This window comes from Oncorhynchus tshawytscha, linkage group LG31 (assembly GCF_018296145.1).
Source record: "Oncorhynchus tshawytscha isolate Ot180627B linkage group LG31, Otsh_v2.0, whole genome shotgun sequence".
In the NCBI taxonomy this organism is placed as follows: Eukaryota; Metazoa; Chordata; class Actinopteri; order Salmoniformes; family Salmonidae; genus Oncorhynchus; species Oncorhynchus tshawytscha.
The window spans coordinates 21754584-21763231 of NC_056459.1; the positions used below are offsets into that span (position 1 = coordinate 21754584).

Sequence of the window (8648 nt, forward strand, 5' to 3'; positions counted from 1 at the left end):
AATAATTGGTAGCTTGGTAAACTCTCGTTTCAGAGTAGGTTCCTCAACACTGAAAGTAATGCAGTATGTAGGAAATAGGGTGCCATTCAATAGATCACAAGAAAACTGAAGTCAATGACATAGGTTGGTATTGACTGAGCAACACAGAGACAGAAAGCACTATTTGTAGAGGATCCCTAATACCATATCCAGAAATACTGGAGGAAGGGGAACGGCTTCCCTTTATACAGACTTCTCTCTGGGTAGCTCTGGTCAAGGGCGTAAGTGTGTGATCCTTATTGAAGGAACATGCACTAAAAAACCTGGACCAGAGCTACTCTGGAAAATTAAAACCCAAGGTTGCTTGCCTGCATTCCTTCTCTTCCTCCTCCTCCTCTTCTCATGCCTGATGTTAACTGTTGCTTAAAGTGTGTGCTTAAAAATTGCCCTTGGCAGGTTGTCAGGCAGTCAGAGGGAGTGAAGAATACCTCCCTGACTCCCTTTCTCTTTAAGATACAACATAGATTACTTAGTTTTGGCACGGCTTTGTATAAATATGACAGGGTTGCCAAGATTCCAGTACACACCCAGCCACTGTCTAGTGAAAGCGTAACATACTAATATCCCAGTAATGACCACCTAACCATGAAGCATGGACTGTTGACTAACTAACAAGCGTTCATGAAATAAACCCACATCAAAAGTAACCCTCTTGGATGCCAAACACGTTGCAAAATTAGTAAATGTAATAATTGCACTAAAAATGCAAAAATGTCCGGATAAATACATGTAGTTAGAGGTGAGAAGTTGGCATCAATGGATGTAGGCTGCTTCACTACAACTGTACTACTGACACACTTCAATCAGCAGCCTCAGTGTCATCCCTTTTCTCATTCAACCGCTGGGAACAGTATAGCAGTATTACCAAATGCAATGATATTGCCCAATAGCAAGTGGAGAAGGGGAAGGGGGCTGGGCTGTCTCCTAATGCTTTATAAACGCCCTGATACACCTTCCCTCAGATGCAAGTAACTAGTAAATATAACCAAACCTTAGTAAATAAATATTACTGATTTGCAAACAATTTAAAGTGTTTAACTACTTTGTGTGGGTGATCAACAGTGGACAATCAAACTTAACAGGTGAGTGTTTTTGAATCGATCTCTGGATATTACAGCGCAATTCAATTGACCTAAATACAGGTCCTTTAAACTCTCCAGATGTTAGTACCAGCCCAGTGTAGCTATTGCGTCAAACCAGCATATTCACGCACCATTAGCGCCATTATGCCAAACAGGAAGTGTTTTGTTTACATTTTTTGAACAAATCAGTTTGGTATTTGATCATTTACCCCCTTTTTTTCTCCCCAATTACATGATATCCAATTGCGATCGTGCCTCACTCATCGCTGCAACCCCTACGTTCGTGTGTTGGTGGGTAGTGATGGGCACTGAGGTTTCAGAAGCGTTTGGGATTTTCACCAAATTTTGCCGATAAAGCTATTCATTAGGCTACATGGAGCTTTTTTTAATATACAATACAGATTAGTGATATATGCTGGCCAGCAATGAAAAGCAGCGTTTGTTCATACAAAAGTATTTTCCTTGAGTTTAATCAATTCTCCGTGGCGCAGTGGTTAGTCTCGGGTTTTAGTAGCCTATTGTCAGTTACTGTTACAGGTTCGCGCCTTCTATCGTGCTTCTTTTTTGCTGTCACTGTGAATCTATTGCATTATTCAGTCTAGAAGCTTATACTAAATAAGACACATGTGCAGAAAGTGTGATGTCAAAACAAATGTCATATTTATTTGCATTCGCCAGCGTTATGATCTTTGAAACCCGACTCTACCTGCTGAGCTACCATGCAGGAGATGCTCTTTGAAAAAATCAAATCTGAACAAAAATATGAACACAACATGGAAAGTGTTGGTGTCATTTTACATGAACTGAAATAAAAGATCCCAGAAATGTTCCAAATGCACAACAAGCTTATTCCACTCAAATGTTGTGCCCAAATTTGTTTACACCCCTGTTAGTGAGCATTTCTCCTTTGCCAAAATAATCCATCCACCTGACAGGTGTGGCATATCAAGAAGCGGATATGCCACACCTGCATGATCATTACACAGGTGCACATTGTGCTGGGGACATTAAAAGGCCATTCTAAAATGTGCAGTTTTGTCACACAACAATGCCACAAATGTATCAAGCTTTGAGGGAAGTGCAATTGGCATGCTGACTGCAGGAATGTCCACCAGAATTGTTGCCATATAATGTAATGTTAATTTATCTACCAAACCCCTCTCCAACGCCTTGTTAGAGAATTTGACAGTGCGTCAAACTGGCCTCACAACTGCAGACCACGTGTAACCACTCCAGCCCAGGACCTCCATTTCTGGCTTCTTCACCTGCAGGATCATCTGAGATCAGCCACCCAGACAGCTGATGAAACTGTGGGTTTGCACAACTGAAGATTTCTGCACAAACTTCAGAAACCATTATGGAGAAGCTCATCTGTGTACTTGTCCACCTCACCAGGATCTTGACCTGACAACAGTTTGGCTTCAGTGGGCAAATGCTGACCTTTGATGGCCACTGGCATCCTGGAGAATATGCTTTTTACGTCTGAATAGTTGTTTCAACTGTAACGGCCAGATTGCAGACAAATGCAATTGTGTTCATTGTCTTTAGCTTATGCCTGCCTATACCATAAACCCACCATAACCCCTCTGTTCACAACGTTGACATCAGCAAACCGCTCACCCACACAACGCCATACACTTTATCAATGGCAATTTGAAAGCACATGGATACCGTGAGGAGATCCCGAGGACCATTATCGTGTCATCTGCCGCCACCACCTCATGTTTCAGTGTGGTACCGTGTGGCTCAGTTGGTAGAGCATGGCACTTTCAATGCCCGGGTTGTGGGTGTGATTCCCGCAGGGGACCAGTACCAATAAAAATGTGTGCACTCGCTACTGTAAGTCGCTCTGGATAAGAGCATCTCCTAAATTACTAAACATTTTTGCAAATAAAATAATGCAAGGCCCCATGTCACAAGGACCTGTACACAATTCGTTGAAGCTGAAAATGTCCCAGTTCTTCCATGGCCTGCATACTCACCAGACATGGTACCCATTGAGCATGTTTGGGATGCTCTGGATCTAGGTGTATGGCAGGGTGTTCCAGTTCCAGATGATATCCAGCCACTTCACACAGCCATTGAAGAGGAGTGGGACAACATTACACAGGCAACAATCAACAGCCTGATCCACTCTATGCGAAGGAGATGTGTCCTGCTGCCCGAGGCAAATGGTTGTCTAACCAAATACTGACTGGTTTGTGATCCACACCAGTACTTTTTTTAAAGGAATCTGTGGCCACCAGATGCATATCTGTATTCCCAGTCATGTGAAATCCATAGATTAGAGCCTAATGAATTTATTTAAATTTACTGATTTCCTTAAATGAACTGTAACTCTGGAAAATATTTGAAATTGTTGCATGTTTCATTTATTTTTGTTTATTGTACATTGTAAGTACATTGTAAGTACTCGTTGTTTGAAAGCAACTTGGAATCGAAGAAAGCACCAGAACCACAAGGTAATCCGTAGAATCTTGCTTCTGATGTCATTGATCATGTGATGTTACTTTGAAACGAGCATCGGTACATACACAGTAACTATCTAGGCCAAAGGCCGGCAGGTGGCGATATTGAGTCTTTTCCATCTTACCGTCCAAACGCATAGCAAATCAAATGCAATTTTATTGGTCACAAACACATATTTAGCAGATGTTATTACGGGTGTAGCGAAATGCTTATGTTCCTGGCTCGAACAGTGCATTAGTATCTAACAATTTACAACAATATACACAAATCTAAAAGTAAAAGAATGGAATTAAGAAATGGATAGTTTTAGATTGAGCAATGTCGGAGTGGCATTGACTAGAATATAATAAAATAGAATACAGTATGTACATATGAGATGAGTAAAGCAGTATGTAAACATTATTAAAGTGACTAGTGTTCCATAATTAAAGTGGCCAGTGATTCCAAGTCTATGTATGTAGGGCAGCAGCCTCTAAGGTGTAGGGTTGCGTAACCAGGTGGAAGCCGGCTAGTGATGGCTATGTAACAGTCTGAAGGCCTTGAGATAGAAGCTGTTTTTCAGTCTCTCGGTCCCAGCTTTGATGCACCTGTACTGACCTTGCCTTCTGGATGATAGCGGGGTGAACAGGCCGTGGCTTGGGTGGCTGATGTCCTTAATGATCGTTCTGGCCTTCCTGTGACATCGGGTGCTGTAGGTGTCCTGGAGGGCAGGTAGTTTGCCCCCGGTGATGTATTGGACTGACCGTACCACCCTCTGGAGAGCCCTGTGGTTGCGGGTGGTGCAGTTGCCGTACCAGGACGGCGATACAGCCTGACAGGATGCTCTCAATTGTGCATCTGTAAAAGTTTTAGGGTTTTAGGGGCCAAGCCAAATTTCTTCAGCCACCTGAGGTTGAAAAGGGGCTGTTGCACCTTCTTCACCACACTGTCTGTGTGGGTGGACCATTTCAGATTGTCAGTGATGTGTATGCCGAGGTACTTGAAATCTTTCCACCTTTTCCACTGTGGTCCTGTCGATGTGGATAGGGGCATGCTCCCTCTGCTGTTTCCTGAAGCCCATGATCAGCTCCTTTGTTTTGTTGACGTTGATTGAGAGGTTGTTTTCATGACACCACACTCTGAGGGCCCTCACCTCCTCCCTGTATGCTGTCTCATCATTGTTGGTAATCAGACCTACTACTTTTGTGTCATCTGTAAACTTGATGATTGAGTTGGAGGCGTGCGTGGTCACGCAGTCGTGGGTGAACAGGGAGTACAGGAGGGGGCTGAGAACGCACCCTTGTGGGGCCCCTATGTTGAGGATCAGCGAAGTGGATGTTTTGTTGCCCACCTTCACCACCTGAGGGCGGCCCGTCAGGAAGTCCAGGACCCAGTTGTGACCAATAAAACATTTGATTTGATTTGAACTTGGAGGGTACTATAGTGTTGAAGGCTGAGCTATAGTCAATGAACAGCATTCTAACATAGGTATTCCACTTGTCCAGATTGTATAGGGCAGTGCAATGGCAATTGCATCGTGAGTCTCTGATCCACCTCTACGTAGAGGACACCATTCTGTATACTTCTGGCCCTTCTTTGGACACTGTTAACAACCCTCCAGGCGAGCTTCAATACCATACAACTCTCCTTCTGTGGCCTCCAATTGCTCTTAAACACAAGTAAAACGAAATGCATGCTCTTCAACCGATCGCTGCCTGCACCTGCCTGCCTGTCCAACATCACTACTCTGGACGGCTCTGACTTAGAATATGTGGACAACTACAAATATCTAGGTGTCTGGTTAGACTAAACTCACCTTCCAGACTCACATCAAACATAGCCAATCCAAAGTTAAATCTAGAATTGGCTTCCTGTTTCGCAAACAAAGCATCCTTCACTCATGCTGCCAAACATACCCTTGTAAAACTGACCATCCTACCAATCCTCAACGATATAATTTACAACATAGCCTCCAGTTCAAGTCTTAAAACAGTGTCATACATCAATCCCTACAAGAGGGCAACATGGATGTTTGTGTTTTAGTCATCTGTCATTCCTTTGTGTAAAAATCAGGTGGTCATGGCAGTGGAAGGTTGGCAAACAACTCCTGGTAAACAACTCCTGGTAAACAACTCATGGAAACCACCTGTCAAACACTTGAGGAGTTCCCTTCTTCAAGTTGTTTTGGAGATGTTTAGATACGTAGAAGTATCATACAAAGGTTGGGAAGGAAAGCATGGTACCTATACGATCCAGACCTGGGTTCAAATACTATACATTTAAAAACATATTTTTTAAATAACTTTTCAATTATTTCGAAGTAAGTTTTTAGATATTTATTTGAAAAGACAAGTAGTTGAATATTGAATATATCAGAAAATACTCAAATGTACTGTTGAACGAGAGTCTTTTTTTCTCGGTGATAAGTTCGGCGATGTCATTTACAAAATAGCCTCCAATACCCTACTCAATAAATTGGATGCAGTCTATCACAGTGCCATCCGTTTTGTCACCAAAGCCCCATATACTACCCACCACTGTGACCTGTACGCTCTCGTTGGCTGGCCCTCGCTTCATACTCGTCGCCAAACCCACTGGCTCCAGGTCATCTACAAGACCCTGCTAGGTAAAGTCTCCCCTTATCTCAGCTCGCTGGTCACCATAGCAGCACCCACCTGTAGCACGTGCGCTAGCAGGTACAGTACCTTGCGAAAGTATTCGGCCCCCTTGAACTTTGCGACCTTTTGCCACATTTCAGGCTTCAAACATAAAGATAAAACTGTATTTTTTTGAAGAATCAACAACAAGTGGGACACAATCATGAAGTGGAACGACATTTATTGGATATTTCAAACTTTTTTAACAAATCAAAAACTGAAAAATTGGGCGTGCAAAATTATTCAGCCCCTTTACTTTCAGTGCAGCAAACTCTCTCCAGAAGTTCAGTGAGGATCTCTGAATGATCCAATGTTGACCTAAATGACTAATGATGATAAATACAATCCACCTGTGTGTAATCAAGTCTCCGTATAAATGCACCTGCACTGTGATAGTCTCAGAGGTCCGTTAAAAGCGCAGAGAGCATCATGAAGAACAAGGAACACACCAGGCAGGTCCGAGATACTGTTGTGAAGAAGTTTAAAGCCAGATTTGGATACAAAAGATTTCTCAAGCTTTAAACATCCCAAGGAGCCCTGTGCAAGCGATAATATTAAATGGAAGGAGTATCAGACCACTGCAAATCTACCAAGACCTGGCCGTCCCTCTAAACTTTCAGCTCATACAAGGAGAAGACTGATCAGAGATGCAGCCAAGAGGCCCATGATCACTCTGGATGAACTGCAGAGATCTACAGCTGAGGTGGGAGACTCTGTCCATAGGACAACAATCAGTCGTATATTGCACAAATCTGGCCTTTATGGAAGAGTGGCAAGAAGAAAGCCATTTCTTAAAGATATCCATAAAAAGTGTTTAAAGTTTGCCACAAGCCACCTGGGAGACACACCAAATATGTGGAAGAAGGTGCTCTGGTCAGATGAAACCAAAATTGAACTTTTTGGCAACAATGCAAAACGTTATGTTTGGCGTAAAAGCAACACAGCTCATCACCCTGAACACACCATCCCCACTGTCAAACATGGTGGTGGCAGCATCATGGTTTGGGCCTGCTTTTCTTCAGCAGGGACAGGGAAGATGGTTCAAATTGATGGGAAGATGGATGGAGCCAAATACAGGACCATTCTGGAAGAGAACCTGATGGAGTCTGCAAAAGACCTGAGACTGGGACGGAGATTTGTCTTCCAACAAGACAATGATCCAAAACATAAAGCAAAATCTACAATGGAATGGTTCAAAAATAAACATATCCAGGTGTTAGAATGGCCAAGTCAAAGTCCAGACCTGAATCCAATCGAGAATCTGTGGAAAGAACTGAAAACTGCTGTTCACAAATGCTCTCCATCCAACCTCACTGAGCTCGAGCTGTTTTGCAAGGAGGAATGGGAAAAAATTTCAGTCTCTCGATGTGCAAAACTGATAGAGACATACCCCAAGCGACTTACAGCTGTAATCGCAGCAAAAGGTGGCACTACAAAGTATTAACATAAGGGGGCTGAATAATTTTGCACGCCCAATTTTCTGTTTTTGATTTGTTAAAAAGGTTTGAAATATCCAATAAATGTCGTTCCACTTCATGATTGTGTCCCACTTGTTGTTGATTCTTCACAAAAAAATACAGTTTTATATCTTTATGTTTGAAGCCTGAAATGTGGCAAAAGGTCGCAAAGTTCAAGGGGGCTGAATACTTTCGCAAGGCACTGTATATCTCTCTGGTCACCCCCAAAACCAATTCTTCCTTTGTTCGACTCTCCTTCCTCTGCTGCCAATGACTGGAACGAACTACAAAAATCTCTGAAACTGGAAACACTTCTATCCCTCACTAGCTTTAGGCACCAGCTGTCAGAGCAGCCTACATACTGGTATCCTCCTGTGTGGACCGGTTCGTACCGAAAACGTTATCCATTCAGGCTGCAAACGGTCAATGGCGAGAAGGTGGGAAAATATGCCTACTTTCTTTATGAAACACTGTGTTCCACCACGCTAAAGTGGCTAATATCTAGGAATGCTAGTCCCGGATGTTGTGTATTGTGTTCAGCCAGTCTGTGTCACGTCCTGACCATAGAAAGCCTTTATTTTCTATGGTGGAGTAGGTCAAGGCGTGACTGGGGGGTGTTCTAGTTTATTATTTCTATGTGTAGTCTAGTTTTTGTATTTCTATGTTGGCTTAGTATGGTTCCCAATCAGAGGCCATTGTTGTCTCTGATTGGAGATCATATTTCGGCAGCCTTTTCCCACCTGTTGATTGTGGGATCTTGTTTTTGTATTGTTGTTTTTGAGCCCTACAAGGCTGTAAGTTAGTTTGTTTGTTTCTCTTTATTGTTTTGTTGCTGGTTCACATTTAAATAAATTATGATGAACCCAAATCACGCTGCGCCTTGGTCTACCCATTTCGACGAGCGTTACAGTCTGGCTAAACCAGGGCTCCTTTTTTTACCCCTTTTTTCTCCCCAATTGGTAGTA

The 8648-nt window shown here is 42.9% G+C and overlaps 1 protein-coding gene across 1 annotated transcript in view; it reads left to right on the forward strand.

Moving 5' to 3' along the window:
• Positions 1-978: 978 nt before the first annotated feature.
• The window catches only part of ndrg1a (N-myc downstream regulated 1a), a 29664-nt gene continuing 21994 nt past the window's right edge, over positions 979-8648 (forward strand). Inside the window, exon 1 of the mRNA XM_024395379.2 lies at positions 979-1121. The gene's annotated coding sequence lies outside the window, so the exon portion shown is untranslated. The remainder of the gene's footprint in view (positions 1122-8648) is intronic.